Source organism: Lissotriton helveticus (genome assembly GCF_964261635.1).
Source record: "Lissotriton helveticus chromosome 1_1 unlocalized genomic scaffold, aLisHel1.1 SUPER_1_unloc_14, whole genome shotgun sequence".
Taxonomy (NCBI): Eukaryota; Metazoa; Chordata; class Amphibia; order Caudata; family Salamandridae; genus Lissotriton; species Lissotriton helveticus.
The window spans coordinates 3,190,524-3,211,872 of NW_027611653.1; the positions used below are offsets into that span (position 1 = coordinate 3,190,524).

The following is a 21,349-nucleotide window of genomic DNA, read 5'->3' on the forward strand; positions in this document are numbered from 1 at the left end:
TTGGGATGAGGGTCTGAAAATCTTGAAGACGCCAGCATCAATTTCTGTTTCGGTTCCTAGAATCGAAAAGAAATACCGTGCACCAGAGTCCTCTCCGGCCTGTCTGATAGGGCATCCACGCCCAGAATCGGTGGTGACGCAGGCGGCGCAAAGAAATTAGAAAAATCTGGTCTCCACTTCTATGGTTCCACCGGATAAGGAAGGAAGGAGAATGGATGGAGCTGGAAAAAGATTCGCAGTTATGGTGGCGTCTACCATTAAAGATGCCAATGCTATGGCACTACTCAACCGCTTTAACAGGCAAATGTGGTCAGATATAGCGCCACTTTTGGCTTTGCTTCCAGAAGATAACAAGCATTTGCAATGCAATAGGTCTCGCATTAGGAAAGTTTGAGCTATTGGTATTGTAAATGAGAATTTTTTTATTTATGTGTTGGTTTTGAAAATAGTGAAATTAATATCTTTGTCATTTACAATGCCAATAGTTATAACTTTCGCAAATGTGACACCTATAGCATTTGTAATGCAATATGTGTTGTATTTACGTGACTTAGATAAATTGATATTACAAATAACAATGACTTAATTTTTGTAATAATTAATACTTAAATAAAAGTGATTGTAATTTATAATGGGATTAGCTTAAACTTTTGTAAATAACTTTTGTGAAGATTATGTTCAGTGTATTTTATTGTGACTAAAATCCAAGAACAGAAGTGAAATATTAACATCTTTTTGTGACATTTGTAATAAAGATTGAAACATTGAGAGAACATATTTGAACCAGATGTTGAATGGTTGCACAGATTGATGCTGTGGTGGCGCTGAGTGATGTTGTGGTGGCGACGAGTGATGCTGTGGCATTCAGTGATGCTGTGGTAGCGCATAGTGATGTTGTGGGGCCCCTGAGTGATGCTGTGGTGGTGCTGAGTGATGCTGTGGTGATGCGATAGATAGACAGAGTGAGTGCGATAGATAGAGTGCGATAAATGGAGTGAGGGCGATAGATAGAGGAGGGCGCTATAGATAGAGGGAGGGCGATATAGATAGAGTAAGGGCGATAGATAGAGTGAGGGCGATAGTTAGAGTGAGGGCGATAGCTAGCTAGCTAGATAGTGAGGGTGATAGATAGATAGTGACGCACTGGCGGCGCAAAAGTGACGCAAGGGCTCATAAATAAGCCCCTAAGTTCACAATGAAGAATCTCGGGATGAATGTTGGGATGCAACCTCCATTTTTATTAACTTGTTTCTGTTACAACATCAGGCTTTTTGAATGGTGGCTCACTATAGGCCCCTAGCTACTCACTGGGGGTAGGAACCAATATGTGCATTTGACAAAAGTGCAGGAGTGATGTGTGACTGGCACACGTGTAAATGTGTTAAATAATATTCCTAAAGAAAATCTGCATTTTCTACCCTGCCATACTGATACTAGCTAATTATAGTATGTTGAGCATGCCTCTAATCCCCTTTCCATGTTTTGGACCAGTCAGTCAGGTGCTAATCCACTCTGCACGGGTCACGACCACACACCTCAACTAAATGCTTTAAAAGCATGAATTGAGTACTACAGAAATCCATTATATGCATGTATTTCCCTGCTTCTGCTGCCTAATTAACAGTCAGTTGATTAGCCATTGTAAAGCTCAAGGCGAGTCTGCAGTTGAATAAAACAGAACAAAAATAGCTTCTTTCCAAAGGCTTGTGCATTCGTATTTGGAGGATAAGGCGTCTAGTTTCTATACTTATAGCATTATTTGTTATCCCTAAAAGTGTTCTGTTCCATGTGCTGTCCATATAAAGGAAGCGCTGTCTGCACACCCACAGCTCCAGGTACATAGCACAGCTCTTACACAGCTGAAATACAATCAATCCCTCCTATTATACCCATACAGGGCATGTAGCTCTGTTTCATAATGTGTGTGAACGCCTATTCTGGAAATCCAACAGTGACACGTCCATAGCACTAATGAACCACTCCCTTCACTTGTAGCTGCAAAGAATGCTGTATCTCTGAGGATTTCAAAAAAATGTTGCGTCATTCAATGAATTGTAGGCAAACACCTAATAAATGACTACTCACATGACTTGAGTTGTTGAGTCTTCCATGCTCTTGTCTCCTCCTCACATAGAGTGTTCGGTGCTCCTGTTCTTCTAACACAAGTGCGTGCACTGGCGTGGGTGTAACTAAGTGCGTCAGCGCGCTGCTTGCAGAGCAGACTGCACGCTGCTATTCATCCCGCGCCAGGCAACAGTATTTAAGGGTGTGTGGTAAAACAATATTATCTACGTTTGAGCACTCTGGGCTTCATATTCCACCGGTGAATGACAGTATAATAGCGTTGTGTGATGGAATGTCGGTTTTGCAATGCTGTTGCTAAGTGCCTAATTACCTACAGGTAATGACATCGCTTGAAGTGTTTGCCTTATAAATAAGTTCCTTTCGTCGACAAAGAGGGTGTACTTAGCCTGAAGAGGTGAAAACACTTCCAAAAATAAGCCCTCTGTACACATATTGTGTTGTGAAACAGCAAGGCATTTGCCATTTATCCAACGAGCGGGTACTTATAGCAATAGTTACACAGCGGATGCCTCAACTGGTTTTTGTCACGTGGTCAAGACCGTTTGTACAACTCGGAGGATTTAAACAAGGAAATTACTGGGTCAACATTGGTGTCTTCTGTCCCACTTAGGACGTTCCGGAAACATAAAGGACCGATCGTGCCATAAATTAAATTCATATCTCCCGCAAGTGCAAAATGTTCATTATTCATAAAGCACAGAATTGTGATGCGCCCAAAGTCACTCGCATCCGACATCGTGTACTTTACACAGCTTAAGAGTAACTTATGCACTTGTGAGTACACTATGCACGGGCGAGTGAGAGAGAGTAGGGAAAAGCAGGTGGGCATTCAGAGGCGAAACCCGAGAGTGGCGAGGCTGGCAGTGCAGACTAGAGGAACACCCACAGGGCTGGTTCGAAGAGTTGGTGTCCCCGGCTGAAAGAGAATGCGCGAAGCCCCTCTTTAATTTGCATACACTGACACATTGAGGGGCTGTTTGCATCTCATCAGATGACCCTGCTCCAGGAGCTGCTTGGTGCAGACCTCTCCTGTGCTGCAGTCATAAAAAAATCTCAGTGTCAAAAGCAGTAACTCTGCTATCTGCAAAAAATAAACATCTTTCATCTGCATGATACAAGTTTACTTCCCTGTAGACACATTAGCCCTCTATACTACTTTATGACTTAAAGCGTGACTAGACAAAACACAGACCTTGAAGTTTGCATGCAGTTCCTTGAGGCTGGTTTATAGCTCACTGTGTTATAATTGAAGGATTGCAATTTATGACCTGCAAGTCATAAAAAAAATCTCGGTGTCAAAAGCAGTAACTCTGCTATCTGCTAAAAATAAAAATCTTTCATATGCATGATACACGTTTGCTTCGCTGTAGACACATTAGCGCTCTATACTACTTTATGATGAGGTAAAGTGTGACTAGACAAAACACTGATCTCAGCAGCAATAGCCGCCAGAGTTACCTTACCATTATTATTATTATTATTATTATTATTATTATTCCATGAGATTCCATGACATTTAGATGGCACACAAAGCTCTCAGCCGCAGGTGGCTTGATCTCAAAAGATATTTTAAAAAGCAGCCTTTGCAACCCATTAAGCCACAGCATATTTACTGTCACATTTCTACTTGTTTCCTATTTCTTTGTGGAAGACTTTTAAAAGCAAGTGTATTAGAGGACTGTCAAACTGCTGTTCATGACTCATCCCCTCATTACTTAACCCTCTGTTTGTTGCCACATCTGGACCCCCAGTTTATGGGTTCCCGAAGTAAAGTTTTTCCAAATACAGCACTGAACACTAATCTTATTTCTGTTAGTTTTTGTGAACGCGACTCGAATGTACTGGAGCGCACTAGGTGAGAACCAGTTACACGGCACAACCTAGTACGCCAGGCAAATGTTGACTCGTTTCACTGAATACATCTGTCTGAACTGCGTGTATGTTCAACAGACCCCCACAAGCCACTGTTCCTTCCCAGTGCGAGTGAAACCGCTCCTCGCAAAGCATTACAGTAAATTAATGCACAACGCGTTTTCAATGTAGAACACAGACCAGACAGTGAAAAACCTTAAAATTCACGTGTCACTAGACACTGTAATAACACGGAGCTGCGGTAAAGCGCTAATATTCAGGCGGATTCTAAGATTTAAAAAATATATATTATTTTACCTCACTGCTGATGAATGGGCACGAGCTTTTAGATAACACATGCTTAACGGAAGGTAGTCCTTGCAGTGAATTGTTTCAGAAAGCAAACAAGAATGGGCTGCCACCAATTCTTTAGAGATATTTATTTACATGAAAAGGAAAACCAACGCTGCAAGACATTCTGCCACGAGGCTCGGGTTATGCAGCACTAGAAGAAAGTTACACCGAGTGTGTCTGGTGCTGTATTACATCTCCAGCATTCACAAACTCGGTGATTAATAGCGCGGCTCCTCCGAGACCGGCACTTACAGACCAATAAAAAATAAGGAAACCCTCTCCCTCCTCCCACCCGGACCTCCGTGCACCCCCTCCCCGCGTTCCCACCACTAATAACATAGCTGTATATTACCTGCCCCACCTCACTCAGCACGGCAGCCCCCTGTCCTCAGTCGTCACGCCAAGAATGCGGCAGCCGCAGCCTGGAAATTCCCATTGTCCGCTCGCTGAAGCCATCCGCACAAAAAACGAGGCGCGCGACGCGATCCGATTCTTTGGACAGGAGCAGCAGTGAAAGATGATCTGAATCTGGTCAGAGGGACCCTGTGGCCCTGCCTACCGTAAGGTTCAGCCTCTAAGTGACGTCAGGCGGGCACACGCACTTCCGCGCAGGCGCAGAGTGTTCTTGGCCGCTTCTCTGCTTGCTGATGGCATACAAGAGGCGTTGGACGGGACGAGAATAGCCCAAGGGACCCGGTGAGTGGGGTCGGGGGCTGTGTGTGGGAGTGGGGTGGGAGGAGGGGTGCGTGTGTGTGTGCGTGTGCGTGTGTGTGCTGTGTCTGTGTGCTGACTTGCTGGGAATCTGAGGCAGGGGATGTGCACGGCGCCGGGCTGGGCGTGCGCGCCCACAAGGTGAAGTCGACGCTCGTGCCCGGCCCCTGTCTCAGATTCCCAGGAGACGGGTGACAATAGTTGTCGAGCTAGACATGCTTCGCATGTGTTCTAGCTCGACCTAAAAAAATAGTTTTATATGTCACTACGTGCAAAAACCATAAATCGATAACAATATGACGTTGCAGAATTATGACCATACTTTAAACTGGCATCATGAGAAGGATACCGCTTCCGCTCGTTTGAACGATATACTTAACATGTTTGTTCTTATCTTTTAAAATTCTTTTTTAATCATTTTATAGGGATATAATATTTGTATTATGACATTGTTATGGTTTTAAATAACTTAAACAATAAAGATTACTTACTTTAAAGACCTGGCCAAGCCTCATTTGGCTGCTGCCGGGGCCCTGGCCGATGATAAAGTGCCTCCAGGCCGGAACGTGGACGGCGTGCTCAATGCTTAGTGGTGCCGGGAGATGTAGTTCCTCACCCCTGTCAGTCACAGGTTTGTGGCAGGCAAGCAAACAAAGATTAACGGGCTCCCGTTTCAGTGCAAGACAAATTGCCCGAAGCTCTAGAAGGTTGACTTGGAGCCCGGACTCCGCTGGAGTCCAGTGGCCTCTGATCTCCGCCTCTCCCATGCAGCCACCCCACCCCAGAAGTGATGCATCTGACACCATTGTGAACTCTGGTTGGGGAAGGGAGGGGGGCCTGCCGTTGACCCAATTGTGGTTCGTTAGCCACCACTGCAATTGGCGTGCAGAGCCCTCCGTGATCTGGATACAATCGGAAAGATTCCCCTGATGTTTTGCCCACTGGAACTTCAGATCCCACTACAGAGGCCGCATATGCCACCTGGCATAATCTACCAGCAGGATGCAGGAGGTCATAAGGATCATTCTGACTGAAACCTAGGATAGAGGCTTAAAGATCGGAATCATAGCCCGAATATCCCAGACTCGCTGTTTGGAAGCATAAGCCCGAAACTGCGTTGTATCAAGAACCGCTCCGATGAAAAGGAGCTTCTGAGAGGGAATCAGGTGTGACTTTGGCACGTTGATAGTGAACCACAGCGAATGCAGGAGGTCCGCTGTAGTCTGGAGGAGGGAGACGACAGCCTGGGGCGAGCCCGCCTTCAACAGCCAGTCGTTGAGATACGGGAAGACGTGAACCCCTGATCGGCGCAGATGAGCTACAACCACCGCCATCACTTTCATGAGCATCTGAGGGGCGCTGGTAGGGCCCCAAAGGGGAGCACGCTAAACTGAAAATGCTCATGGCCAATTAGTGAACCGTAGGTAATGCCTGTGGGCTGGCAGGTCGGGAATGTAGAAATAGGTGTCATGCAAGTCCAGCGCTACCATCCAGTCTCCAGGGTCGAGGGCAGACAGAACCTGAGCCAATGTCAACCTCTTGACATTGGCTCAGGAGGAAGTGGTTGACGTCCCTCAAGTCTAAGATAGGACGCAGGCATTTGTCCTTCTTGGGTACCAGAAAGTAGTGGGAGTAGCAACCACAACCTACTTCTGGCACAGGGACATGTTTGATGGCTCTCTTGGCCAGAGAGCCGCAACTTCCTGGCAGAGAAGGGCCAAGTGATACTCCGACATGTGATGGAATTGAGGTGGCATTGATGGAGGAGTAGTCTCGAAGGGGAGGAGGTAGCCCCTTTGGACTATCTGCAAAACTCACCTATTTGACAGGAGGTTCTGCCAGTGGGGGAGGTGATGGCGAATCCTGCCGCCCATTGGCCCAGGAGGGTCGGGCTATGAAGGTTTAGAAGCTGCTGCAGAGGGGGTACTGGTGGACTGGCCCCCACGTTGGCCCCTGACCACGACGCTGCGTCCCACGTCCCTGGCCACGCAGAGGCTGAACAGTATACGCAGGCCTGTGGCTCTGGGCGGAACATGGTGGGACATCCCTTCCATAGCCACAAAAAGAGCTAAAAAGCAGACTGCGCTGGGCGAGAGTTAGTACCAAGGCTTAAGGATCATTCTTAGCCCTAGAATCCTTAAAAAGCTTGAGCGCGTTGTCCGCTTTGTCACCACACAAACAACAGCCATCAAAGGGTCTGTCCAAAAGAGTTGATTGGACATTGCCCGAAAAGCCAGTAGACCTTAGCCAGGCAAAGCGTCTCAGTGCTAATGACGTTGAAATCGTCCTGCCTAGTGAGTCGGCGGTGTCCAGCCCACATCGTATGTGAACTTTGTTGCACCTCTCCCCTCAGCAGCTGCAAGGGAGAGCACGGCCCGTGACTCTTCCGGGCACTGAGGCAGTACCTGCGAGACAGTGTCCCACACATAGTGGGTATAACGGCCCAAGAGACATGCAGTGTTCACAGACCTCTGTCCTAAGCTGGCGAAAGAAAACATCTTCTTCCCATGATGGTCCAGCTTCTTGGATTCCCTATCAGGTGGAGCAGTAGGGAATGCACCATTGGAAGTAGAGGCTTGGACCACCAAGCTCTCAGGAGTAGGGTTTTGGGAGGCGAAAATGGGGTTGCCCGGGGCAGGGCGGTGGGGTGGGGCAATCGTCCTATCCACAGTAGCCCCTGTGCTGGGCTTGGACCAAGGGCCCAGAAGGATGTCTGTGAGGGCCATATTGAACAGCAGCAGGAGCTCCGAAGAGGCCGCTGATGGTTGATGGACCTTGGTCAGGAGGTTAGTACTGATTGCCACCATAGGAAGCTCAAGGTTTAAGGCCTCAGCCACCCTACGCCACACCACTGCGTATGATGCAGCCTTCTCTGTAGCCAGAGTAGGGGGAGAAAGCATACCAAGGTCTGGAGAAGTGTCCAGAGCACTGGCCACACCAAACTCCTCTCTCCAGTCTGGTTCTTCCAACTGGTATGCTAGAGGGTCCACAGACCCCTCCTAGTCCTCAACTTCCTCTGGTTGCCATTCAGGGTGATAGTAAACACCAGGGTAGAACAAGGGTACAAAAGTACCAGATGGTGCCGGTATCAGCGTCCGTTCTGCTCCGTGTCCATGTCGAGCGGGAGGCCGGGGTAGACAACGGTTGGGGACACAACCTGCAGTGGAAGGGGTGGAGGTGTCGTCAATGGATTAGACGCCGGAGGTGGTGTCGTAATGTCGACCAGCCCCAATCCAGATCCAGGAGTTGATCCATGGGAGCACTGCGGAGCCGAAGCCGCCAGCATCGAAGGCCAAGAACCCCCAGCCGAGTCTGCAGGGTCCGAAGGCGCACTGGCCCAGTAGGGGCACAAGCAGCCCCCATGCTTACTCCTTTTGTCGGTTTAGACCCCATCAGAAAAAGCAGAGAAGTTTTTGGATGTTTATTTTAGATACGGTTAAACATGGTCTAAACCAGGAAATTCAATAGGAACAGGCCATGTGATACAATACCAGTTAAATTACCATGGTAAATCAATCACTGACCGAAGGCCGAGTGCCCATGGCATGGAAAAAGGCATCAGTAAGACCTATTAGGAAGAATACTACAATCCCTTGGACGGATTTGTCTAATCTCAGACCGATATCCCTACCTCCATTCATGGGAAAGCTCACTGAAAGACATGTAAACAAGCACCTTTCGAGCTATATATCGAACAGGCCGGCAGTCTAGACCATTCGCAATTTGGCTTTAGGCCGAAGCATAGTACTGAGTCGGCACTGTCAATAACGGATGATCTACACATGTACCAGGACAGGGGTCATTCGGTAGTCCTGGTACTGTTAGATCTGTCGGCAGCGTTCGACACTATATCTCATAATATTCTGCTCGAACGGCTTGCTAAGATCGGTCTTGTGAGTACAGCACTGGCCTGGCTAAGAAGTTTCCTATCTAACCGGACTCAATCGGTTAAAATGGGCACATTTCGCTCGGTGGAAACTGAGATTACCAAGGGGGTGCCACAGGGCTCTTGTTTGAGCCCAACTCTTTTTAACATCTACGTGGCCTCCCTGGCTAAAATCTTTAGAGAGTTCGGTTTCATCCCAGTATCATACGCGGATGATACCCAGCTCCTGTTTCCTTTTAAAACTCTTACCGACGAAGTGAAAACATCTTTTTCCAATGGCATGAAGGCAGTAGCAAATTGGATGACTTCTAACTGCCTCCAATGCAACGTAGGCAAAACGGAGGTTGTATTCTTTGGGGAAGCGCAAAGATCCTGTGGACCCCGGACTGGTGGCCGCAAGACCTTGGCCCGGTCCCAGACCCTAAATTGGTTGTGAAAAATCTAGGAGTGCGCTTGGATCGTGAACTCTCTTTTAAGCAACATTGTAACATCATTGTGGGTTCCTGCTTCCATGTCATCGGCTTGTTGCGAAAGGTCTTTCCCCTGCTACCGGACTTCACCAGGAAAACCTTGGTGCAAGCTCTGATACTTAGTCGTTTCGACTATTGTAACGGCCTCCTGTTATCGGCCAATGATGGAGTACTAGCCAAACTCCAGATGATTCAAAATACTGCGGCCAGGCTGGTATTAAATGCCCCCCCTAGAACACCGTCTAACCCTCTCTTGGAGAAATTGCATTGGCTCTCAGTCCGTAACAAGGTAAAATTTAAGACCTGCTGTTTAATACACAAGAGCCTAAATGGACTGGGGCCATCGCACTGGAGAGATAAATTCATTCCATACAACCCGGTTAGGTCCCTTAGGTCCAGTAACCAGCTTCTCCTGAGAGTGCCAGCTGTGAGAAAGGCCAGACAGGGTGGCAAGACCCTATCTGTAGTCGGTCCGATTTTATGGAACAAGTTTCCCCTTGAGCTGAGGCAATGTTCTGAACATCTGAGCTTCAGAAAGAACTCAAAACATTCTTGTTTCAGAACTAATCTGCTATCCACTGACTGCTTGACCATGCTTCTGGTATTTTGGGCGCAGAGATACTCCGGAAGGAGTCGATTCAAGCGCGTTATAAACCCGCAAATAAATAAATAAATAAATAAATGAAACCATCCATGGCGTTTGTTCCAAATTCTATTTTTTGCAATTCCTATATACTATATACACCTCAGCAAAATACATCTATTAGTGGCACATGTTTCATCTTCCACCTTATTTTCTTCAGTCTTACTATTATCTTTCATATTTTATTCCTTTATTTATTTATTTTTCTTAGCTTTATATATGTAGCAGTTACATACCTGCGCGTCGCAATTAATCATCATATACTGTCCTTATCATCGCTTGCCACGGAGTTCCCTGTTAGTACACGGCCTAGTCAATTCGGATTAGGTCGGCAACACTACACCACCCAGTCAATTTGGATTAGGTCGGCCACACTGTATAAATACATGTGTAGCACGCTATGACTACATTGCTATTCACTTTCCTGATTGCAATACTGTTTCAACAAACAGATGCACGAATACTGCTTCATATAAGGAGTGACATTGCTCTTTATATTATGAAAATTGATTCATTTTAGCTGTGTCACAGACAGTATAAGGTGGTAATATTGCGTAAAGTTAGGCATTGTGCTTCACATATATGTTTTTTACATCGTTCCAATAAAGTTTTGTCAAGGTACACAGACGATTGGCCATCTTTTACCATGTGATACACCCGCTGCAGGTCAAAACACCTTAACCGGATCACGCCAGGTTTAGTTTCCGATAGCAACCAAAAAAATGCCAATACTGATACCATTCAAACTCAAGCAATTATCCCACACACCAGATGACCTAAACACTCTGGTTGAAAATAGTAGAATTCTCTTTTTCTTTTTCAAGTACACTTTTTTACTTATTAGTTATTATTTTCTCTTGATTTTGTATTGTTTACATTTATAAACAATGATTCATTAACAAAAAGATAACTAATAAGTAAAAAAGAGTATATGAAAAAGAAAAAGAAAATTCAACTTTTTTCATCCAGCGTGTTTAGGTCATCTGGCGTGTGGGATAATTGCTTGAGTTTGAATGGTATCAGTATTGGCATTTTTTTTGGTTGCTATTGGTATATTGGTCCGAACCTTACTGAATAAGAGCCAAACCCTTTCTTGTTTTTCAGGTTTAGTTTCCGGGCATATTCGCAGAAAGAAGGAACCTCATATCCGGAGGCTCCAAATGACTAAAAGGTAAGTTCGAGCCATTGACACGCCCTAGCTTTAATCAAGTCCGCATAGTTTTTCACAGTACCCTAATTAAGTTTGCATAGCTCCTGCTGGCGCATCGTTATCTCGTGACATTATAAAACACATTTAACTTAACATATGTGGATATTTTGTAACTCTTATTATTCTTCTGCCTATATTTTTACCCGGTCATAGTAAAAGGCACGAGTGAAGTACAATTGTGCATTCTTTCTCCTCTGCAAATTACACACCTGTGTAACGAAACCCGCTAGTTTAAGCCTCCATTTTGTAGGCATTTTAAAGGCTTGATTTCGAAGTATATTATATAAGCTGTACTGTAATTTCATTTTCGCCTTATAGTTACTTCATTTATATTGCAGTAATCCTTGAAATCACAAAACAGAATTGTACTGACCCCTTTCATCTGCACCGCATTGCATCAAAGTAAGTGCTGTGCCGTTCTACATTAATCCCTAATACTAGTATTGACTAGCTATTTATTATCGATCTTCAGTAGGTCTCATTGCTATTACATTTTCGCTAAATACAAACATGCTTTAAGTTTCAACTAACCAGGACAATCCTGTGTATCTTTAGTCTTTAGCTTTGAAAATATAGCAGTGACATCCAGTAACTATCAGACATCACTGTGCTATCTTGTTTTTCTGGCGTCGCCTGATTCCTCTCTCTATTGCCCATCAGGCATACAGGTATAAATAGAAAATAGTTTTCGGATTTGTAATTAAGGACCCATTCTCTATCACATTTGTCCATTTACTTATGTTTAATAATTTTTAGTACACCATTATTGAAACACCACGAGGACTTACATATTTCATCCGCTTACAATGTACTGACGGCGTCTTTTTGCCCTTGGCAACTGAGGTAAATATTAGTTAGATACCTAGAATCGCTGTCAATCAAAAACGTTATTAAATGTGAGCAACTATCAATATGCGTCTTCTACCTTCATCGTTTAGATTATACATGAAGTATCGCACTGTCTTCATTTACCGTTCAACACGATGGTTCTCCAAACCCCATCAATAGTAGGTATACTATTTCTGACACCATGAGTTAAGCATGTGACTTTGATACAAATAGGGGTCACCATCGTATACATACACAAATGTTCTGGGTGCCTTTTCCTTTCTTCCTCCCCCCCCCCCTTTTTTAATCATTCACATAGGGTTCCCTTCACTATCTTTATATATTGCCTTTTTCACATCTAATTTTATTCCATTAACCTTACTATTCACTTCTAAAGTAATTATCTTGAGTCATATCTTTCCATTTTCACTTTTACTCTCATTCTTCTCCCTTATTTCATCCAATGCAAATGTCTTCTTTGTATACTTATCGCTCATTGTATTCGTGAAAGAACCTCCATCATTCATAAAGACAATGTTTACTTCACAGATTCATCAATTGTTTGTACTGTGGCCCTCTTCCTGGCGAAGGCACCCCTGTTGCGCCGACACAGACGTAGAATTCCACCAGTCATTTGAATTTGTGCCACTCAGTCTCCAATTGATCTTGTTTTTTATATATTGTGTCAATCTATCAGTGTTGAGCAATATGTCATCATACCAACAATGTTTTAAATGTGTCTTCAGTATGTCTGTGAGTTTGTATGATGGACATGAAAGTGGATGAATGATTATTATTTTTTTTCTAATTGTTTAACACTTAATAAATGCTCATTTTGTATTCTTGATAAATAATTTGTGCTCTTTGGTTCTTTCTGACCTTTGTCTATTGATTAGCATTTAATTATTGTTTATTGAGTGGTTGCCTTAAATCTGTACAATGATTGATTTTTCCCTACCTTAAGGAACCTTATCTTAACTGTAGGCGGCCTCTTCTTTTGCGCTTGTCAGCAATCCTTAGTATCTGAAGGCTTGTGAGTCAACGATCCTTCACATAGTAGAACATATGTGAAAAAAGAAAACCCAAATCATTTCAGTGATTCTTTTTGTGCCATTTCCACTTCCCCATTAGATGCTACTTACCTTGCTTGGAATGCTGAAAGTATATATTAGCGGACACTTCCAATATCAGGCGTACCAATCTGCAGGAGAACAATACCAGATATTTTAGCCACCACTCACACATGGATGACAGTGAATTAATTGATGGACCTAAAAACATCAAGAAGTAATCAATATAGTTTTCTACCATTAAAAGAGCTATGAGCGAATTAAAGTTACATCATCATGTCTGCAGCAACAAACTAAAGTTACATCACACAATGCAAGACAGACAGGTGGAAAGGTCATAAGATTGCGGAAACATGTATGTACCTAATTTATCTGAACGACCTCATTCATAGAGGTGCTCCAAGGAGAAGATGTGGCCACCATACACTCCAATAGGGGGCCAACACTTCCGACTCTAAAATATAAGATCCCCTGAACAACAAAATTAAGAGTTATTACATGTACAATAGTCCTATGTAATCAGCAGTGCTTTATTTCCTATCTCTACATGCATCCAGCAGTATTGATAACCTTTGCAGCCAACATATGTTTCGTCAATAGGGTATATCCACCATCGACTTCATCAGGCTACAAATAAACAGAAAACCATACATAAACTACAGAGTATCATGCTTATGTAGTAATCAACCACGGTATCCCTGCTGCAAGATCTTTTGTGTAACACCGCATTCCAAAATGTTCTTTCTTGAGATTAAAATTATAGTTAAGAACCGTGAAACCACAAACAAGACAATGCATCCAAAGGAAAGATTGAGTTGTGCGCCCTCGATACCAAAGAGAAGAGACCTAGTGACACCTCAAAAGAACACCCGTATTAGGAGGACAGTTGTCCAGAAACAGACTGCAAAAAAGAATACCAGGTGAATATTTAATACAAATAGGAAATCCAAATAACCACTCATATTACCCAAAACAGTGATAAAACTTGCCGCATTAAGGGCTAAGGCTATCTGCCTCCCTCTTAAAGAGCGCAAGGGAAATGTTAGTGGATTAGGGAGACCCAGCAAAATATAGGCAGGGAAGCACAGGATATCTGTCTCGAAGGCTTCATTTATGTCCTGGAGTATCAGGTCCCAGTATCTTACTAATTTGAGGCAATGCCAAAGTAGATGTACTAATGAGCCTGCCTGCCCGCAGCCACGCCAGCAGTAAGCCGGGGTCGGTCTTTGTTCGAGTGCTTCTGTCGGGCCGCAGTTAAGTACCAGTATGAGGCAACTTTATAAGCTGCTTCCGTACCCGGGATGTTGTGTGCAGTGTGATGTGTTCTAAAAAAATATGTCCTGCCACTCCTTGTCTGTGAGGGATCTGCCTATTTCCTCCTCCCACCTTAACTGTCCTTAGAGTTCGTTGGTGTGGTGTCTACTGAGAGGAAATAATATAGTTTTGATATAAGGCGCTTGCCGTCGCTTTTACTAATAAGCCACTTTTCATACTGGGTTAATGGACGAGAAGCTCCTGGTCTCATCTCCGGGTAGGTTACCCAGTGACGAATATACCTTTAAATCCCCCATTCTTTTTCCCCGCAGGGAATCACAACGCCGTCGTTACAACGAGCGTGTTGTGATTCCGCATACCATTACTCCGCAAATCAGAACAACGACTTGCAGAGGAGGGGCGCTGTAAGTTGGAATAGTATATTCCAACTCCAGTCTGTGCAGACACTAGGGAAGGTGTTGGATTTTAAATCCAACACCTCCCCGCCCCCCGCAAAGTGTTGTTCCGACTTGCGGAGTAATGGTGTGCGGAATCACAACGCAGTCGTTGTAATGACTGCGTTGTGATTACCTGCGGGGTAAAAAATTAGTTGTAAACGCTGTTTACCCCCAGAGACACGCTTGATTATAGGCGTACTAGTCAGTTGCTGGGATTTCGTAACCTTTCTGAAGCTGATCAAAGGGAAAGGCCCTCTCTTGATTACACCCCTTCTCAAGCCACTGCTGGAATGTTTTTGATTTGCACCCAGGCGGGAAGTCAGAGTTGTCCACCAATGGAGTGGGGAGGGGAATGAAGTAAAGCCATGGCGGATTGCAGTTGCGTCCCATACTTTTAGGGTAGTTGTCATCACCGGGGAGAGGTAAAGCCTCCATGCGTTATGCCTACGCGGGAGCAAAATCTCTCCCCAAGTCTTCGCTCCTGCAATTATTTGGTTACTAAACGATCAATGTTTCTCTGAAAGTGGGTGGTTCCACTCAAGAATGAAGGGTAGTTGTGATGCTTGAAAATACCTGGACAACACAGGGGCCCCCCACCTAACTTGGGTTTTGTGATCTGCACAAAGCTGAGTCGCGGTTGCTTCCCACCCCAGATGAAGTGGTTGATGGCCCACTGTAGGTTCCGCAATGTAACCGCAGTTGGGGAAAGGGAGCTAGTTTGAAAGATGTACAATATGCGCGGCATTATTGTCATTTTAACTGCTGCAACATGACCCGCCCAAGAGAGACCCGATCATGACCATGTGGAGAGGGTTTCAGTAGTCTGTTCTAGAAGTGGCCCGTAGTTAGCCGTTAGTGTCTTATTAGGGATTCATACTAAGAAAATCCCCTGGTATGGTATGTGATTGCTGGTCCAAGTGAATGGGAAATGCCTGGACAGGGCCTCTACTGTGCCAGGGGTAGTAGACAGATTCAGTATTTGTAACTTGGGAAGGTTTACCTTGAAGCCAGCCACTTCACTGAACCACGAGAATTTGCCACTAGGGCCACGAGCGAGGTCTCGGGATTTGTCAAGGACAGGAACACGTCGTAAGCGTAGAGGCTTATAGTATCTATGTCAGCCCCCAGGCGGACCCCGGAGATCAACGGGTTGTCTCTAACCTCTGAATTTGGTATATCCCGCTTGGATAGATTTGTGATTCTTTTTTCTTCAAGCTGATATTTGGATATTCTCCACCAGTACTTATGGTGGGTCCGATCTTCAATCGGTGTTCTTTTCTTATCTTCATTATCTCTCCTCCTGTTTTCTCACTTCCCTCACTTTCTTGTCACTCTATTCTTAGTACATATAAAAAGAATTCCTGTTAAACTTATCTTTTTTTCACTTGGTGATGGCTGGTGCTTGTTTTACTTACACTGCAGTCAATTCCACCTTTGTTATACTCTTGGATTCTTGAGTCACACTGTGTAGATGTGTATTTAGGTCTAAAACTAACACTGTTTAGATGTGTATTTAGGTCTACAACAAACTCTGTTAAATTTTGGATGTATAGACACGTCAAGGAGTGTATACAGCATGTTTTGTTTTACATAACATATGGTTTATCTATGTTTCTCAAATGTATATACAAATGTTGTTTTTTATGTGTTTTTAAATATGTCAATCTCTATATATGTTAGTGAATTGTATGGTATTTATATATTTGTTTTTGTCAATGTATGCAATTTTGTATGTCATATTTATACTAGTATTGTTTGATATTTCCAGCCTTGAGAAAGTCTTAGTGCAAGACAAAAAACGTGTTGGCAAACTGCGTGCTGGGAGATCTTATACGATTTTTTTAATACTAATAAAGAATTGATGAAATCACAAGAAGATTGACATTCAATTGACTCTGAACTGCCTGGATCTTCTTTCTTGGAATTGATGTTGGTTTTAATCTGTCTCATTGTCCAATTGAGGGTATACAGATCCCTTAAAAAGCGATTACTTAGCTAGGACTGAAAAGAAACTTATAAGGTGTGCTTTGGATAGCCTCAATGCTATATGTTCATATTTGGCATCGACGTTGAGCAATGAGACTGGACGATAGGAGGCACATTCAAGGGGATCTTCAGATGGTTTTATGATTACTGAGATGGAGGCCTCCGAGAGGGAATCAGGGAGTGCTCCCGTATCAAGAAATGAGTTAAAAAGCTGTTTCAGAACAGGGGCTAGTATCTGACAGAATTTGTTATAGAACGAGGGGGGCGGGGAGGGGGGGGGGGGGGGGGTTAAGCCATCCAGGCTCGGGGACTTGGAGGTTTTGAGACTGGCTATTGCTGTCACTACCTTGTCAACTTGGATAGAGCGATCAATGTAAGTTGCAGTATCAGTAGGCAGCGCAGTCAGCTGCGCACCATGGAGGTAACTACCTATGTCTCTATGTGTAGAGTCTTCCTCCGCACTAAGTTTGCTGTAGAAGGCTCAGAAAGCTTCTGCAATTTTGCGTATACTAGAGTCCCGGACGGGTCTTTGATTGCCGGTATTGTTACGGTAACCTCTCTTTGGCGTAGCTTATGGACTAGCATGCAGCCAGAAGGATTTCTGTTAAGGAAGAATTTGTGCCGGAGATGCACTAAGGCATATTCCGCTCTATCTAGGTCCAATCGGTGGAGAATTAAGCGTTTCTTCTTCAATTCCCTCCAGGAGCGGGGGGCACCGGTGAGTTTGTGTATGAATTCTAGTTCTGCTACTGATGCCGCTATTTACTTCCTCTGTTCCTTCCGTAGCTTGTTTTAGCTTGCTGATATGGCTATTAATTCCCCTCGTATAACTAGTTTTAACGCTTCCCACAAGGACGCCGGGCGAACCTAGTCTCGGTCATTGGTGGTGAGATAGTCTTTGATTGCCTTGCTAATAGCTTTAGTTATCTGGTCGGAGTGAAGCATGGCGTCAAGAAGAAGCCTTCGTGACGGGCATGGTTGAGAGGCACCTAGGTTCAGCGATAGCGTTATCAGGGCATGATCAGAGAGGGAATGGGATTAAATTGTTGCTTCAGCTACGCATTCCCAATAGTGCATCTGTGATGAGAAAATGATCAATAGGGGCATAGGATCTATGGGCCGCAGAAAAGTATGTGTAGTCTTTGGCGGGGGGGTGTGTCTGACTCCATATATCATTAAGGACGCAATTCATACGCCATTGATGTCCAGTCTGTGTGAGGGTCCCAGCTTGTGTAGCGAGATGCCCCGAGCGATCTAAGTCTGTATTCATTACCAGGTTAGGCCCCCCCACCCTATCACCACCTCCCGGTCTTGCGAGGCTAAGACTTGTGTAAGGTAGGTAATCAAGAAGCGTTCCTGGTGTTCGTTCATTGCATAAATAGATGCCACTGTGAACCGTTTATGACCCCACTGGAGCCTAATCCATAATGCTCTGCCCTTGTGTTCAGCTATCACATCAGTGACCTTTCCCTGGAAGCTCTGGGCAAGCAGTATGGCAACCCCATTTATTTTAGTTGTGTCAGTGGTCCAGTATGGTCTGGGAAACCTGGGTGAGCGCATGCGGTGGGTGTCCCTGACAAGTAAGTGGGTTTCCTGCAATAAGCATATGTCTCCCCGGAGTGTTCTAGATAAGATAAGATCGCTTTGCATTTTACTTGACTATTGAGACCTCGAACATTGAGGCTCACCAAACGTATATTATGCATTGCACAAGTTTAGGAAGCCCCTATGCAGCTTGTTCACTTCGTCCTCGTCGCGCCTGCGAGGTAGCGATGGTGCGCCATACCATGAAATTCGTAGAACTCTTGGAGCCCTTCTGGAGACTTGGCTGGTGCGGAGGAGAAGAAGTGAAAGAAGATAGAATGTACCCATAACCAACAAAAGGATATACTGAAGAAATCAACAGGAGCCAAGTCTGTCAAGACCCAAGAGTCAGTATGAGGCGACGACAGCCAAGGGAGGACTGTTCTGGAGGACCACCCTCCAAGAGATTCTGTGTGGGACCCCTGAGCGACCCGCAGATTGTACAGTACTGGGAGCATCCTACCAACAGCCCCTCTACTGCCTCCTTCAGTGCCTCGCAAGTCCCTCCGTACCCCCGGGAGCAGGTTCGTCTTCAGCTCATGATGCAGTTGAAAGGGTGGATTCCGCTGATAGGACCTGTAGCACCGCCTGTCTCTTTTTACTAATGGTGGCCAAGTCGGGCTGGGCCCGCAGTGGTTGCTTGTTACCTTCTGCCATGCAGTTCGTATACACTTAGGAGAGGCGGGCTACTCCTCAGAATCATCCTGCGTGGTGATGTGCAGGAGGGCACAGGCTTCCCTGAGTGATCTGATCTGATAGAGAGATCCTTCATACTTGAAGATGATGCGGAAGGGGTGGCTCCATATTAGCCTTCCGTAGGTGTTCTGTTACAGAGCGGAACGTCCTACGTTTCTGCAAGTTGATCCTGGAGAGATCCTGGTAAAAGGTTAGGGAATAGCCTTTGAAGTGGACCGGTGGGAGTCTCTGGCTTTTCTAAGAAAGTCCTCTTTGATCTGAAAATCGCGAACGCAAACCAGTATATCGGCTGGGGGACCTTTCCCCAGGCATTCAGATCCCACTCTGTGAACCGAACCCGGTCTAGCTGTAGTGCAGAGGTTTCAGGAAGTCCGGAGACATGTCGTAGGAGGTCTGTGACAAACTTGCGTAGGTTGGAGCCCCCTGCTTTGGATGGCACACCTCCTGGATCTGTTCTGCAGGTCCTCGTTGCGAGCCTGAAGGGCCAGCTACTGCTCTTTTAGCCGTAGCTCCCCTTTTTGAAGCCACAAGAACTGCTCCTCCCGGCCTAGCTCCCTGTCTTCAAGCTTGGCGACTTTCTCGCCCACCTCGGCCTCCTCGCATGTCACCTATCGGATTTCCGATGCTAATTCGGTTTTCATCATCTGCAGGTCTGCACGTAGTGAAGAGAAGAGTGTTTCAAGGAATGCCTTAGTGACCGTACCCTCTCAGTCATCTGCGTCTAGCCGAGCCTCATGCCCTTGGCTTCTAGCCTTATCTTCCATCCTGGAACTGCCTGACTTTCCCAACATGACGCCTTGTATTACGAGAAGCGGTTGAACCCCCCTGTGTCGATTTGAAGACTGTGCATGACTGGTTCTCTATCGTCTCCGTAGAAAATGAAGGAGTCATCCTGAACCCTACTCATATGCGGAGATTACCCTCTTAACTATTGGCATCCTTCTCTCTTCTTCATCTCCCGGACTTGGCATTATTGGACTGAACACAGCTTGGGAGTCGCCCACAAGAATGACCTTCAACCTCTATGAGCATTTCTTGAAGTTCCTTATTTGAGGACCTCTGCATTGCTGGATCCCCCGTGAGAGTTGATGTGTCTACTTTTTAGATTGATTGTTTGTCCCACTGTGAACTGTACATCATCGCCCTGAAGAAGGTGTAGCCCCGTCCGGGGGCCTTACACCTAAGCGTGCGTCAGCGTTTTGTGTCATCTGGGGTCTACTTGGCTGATCTGTTGTCCATCCCCCTGATGACTGTTTTCCATCTATTATTATTGGATCAGCTCATGGCTATTATGTACCTTGGTATTGGATGCCTGGTTGTGGTATGAGAGTGTTTGAAATGCTGGTATGTATGAAGGTATGAGAGTTTTTTGTTTGATGTCGATATGTGGGACTATATTTGTCAAATCATCAGTTTTTTAGAAAAATCCCCATGTGGTTTGTCATTAATGTATTGAATAAAATGTTTTTCTATGTAATAAAACTTGTATCTATTTTTCATTATGTGCTGAATTAATCTGTTTTGATTTGGGTGGTTCTAAATGTATCAAAGGACCTCCTTGTGAGTTCTATATTAAATCTATATGGCAGGTATCTTTTCTCTTGTTGTATTTTGCCTTTCCGAACATGTTCCCTGCCATGGCTTTGAGGCTGAGGGGAATAGCTATCTTTGTGCCAATTATTCGATGTGACCCTGCAAAGCGAAAGATGGGCCAAAACTTGGGCAGGCTGCTCATCACATGCCACAGGAGCACGCCACAGGAGTAGGCACGCTTTTGATCCCTACTGTTCACCGGGACACCTGCACGCTCCAGAGTTCTCCCACTCTGTGGTCCAGGGTCGTGGCGCAGTCCGCAAGCTCTGTTCGCCTCACCAGTCCAGGTTGTCCACACAGCCCCTGGGGGGAGAGGGGATCAATCAGCTCCCCTGTCTCCGCGGTCCACGGAGCTCTACCCCATGGAGGATCATCACTCGTTTGGTGGACATCCGTATACTATAGGCCGCAGGTCACGGTCCAGAGACCGCTGGTCCTCTTAGCCTTTCGTTCTTTCGCACAAAGGGTTCTATGCTGCTTCCGCAAGGATCCGCTTGTACCCCCTTCTCTCAGGAGCTTGTATTTAGTCCCAGGGACACCTACTGGGGAACAAAGGGCTCGAATGATATGCTTATTTAGGCGGCGGCACGGAGTGATCTAAAAGCGCGTCCTAGCTGTCCACCATCTTGGCCACGCCCCCAATTAACTTTTATAGAGGCAAAACAGTGTT

The 21,349-nt window shown here is 45.3% G+C and overlaps 1 protein-coding gene across 4 annotated transcripts in view; it reads right to left on the minus strand.

Annotated features, from left to right (window-relative positions):
- LOC144805557 (uncharacterized) overlaps positions 1 to 21,349 on the minus strand; it is a 110,690-nt gene that overhangs the window by 73,446 nt on the left and 15,895 nt on the right. For all 4 annotated transcript variants that reach the window (XM_078672084.1, XM_078672081.1, XM_078672083.1 and 1 more), the window contains exons 2-3: positions 13,181 to 13,239; positions 12,997 to 13,085 (exon numbers count right to left, since the gene is read on the minus strand). The gene's annotated coding sequence lies outside the window, so the exon portion shown is untranslated. The remainder of the gene's footprint in view (positions 1 to 12,996; positions 13,086 to 13,180; positions 13,240 to 21,349) is intronic.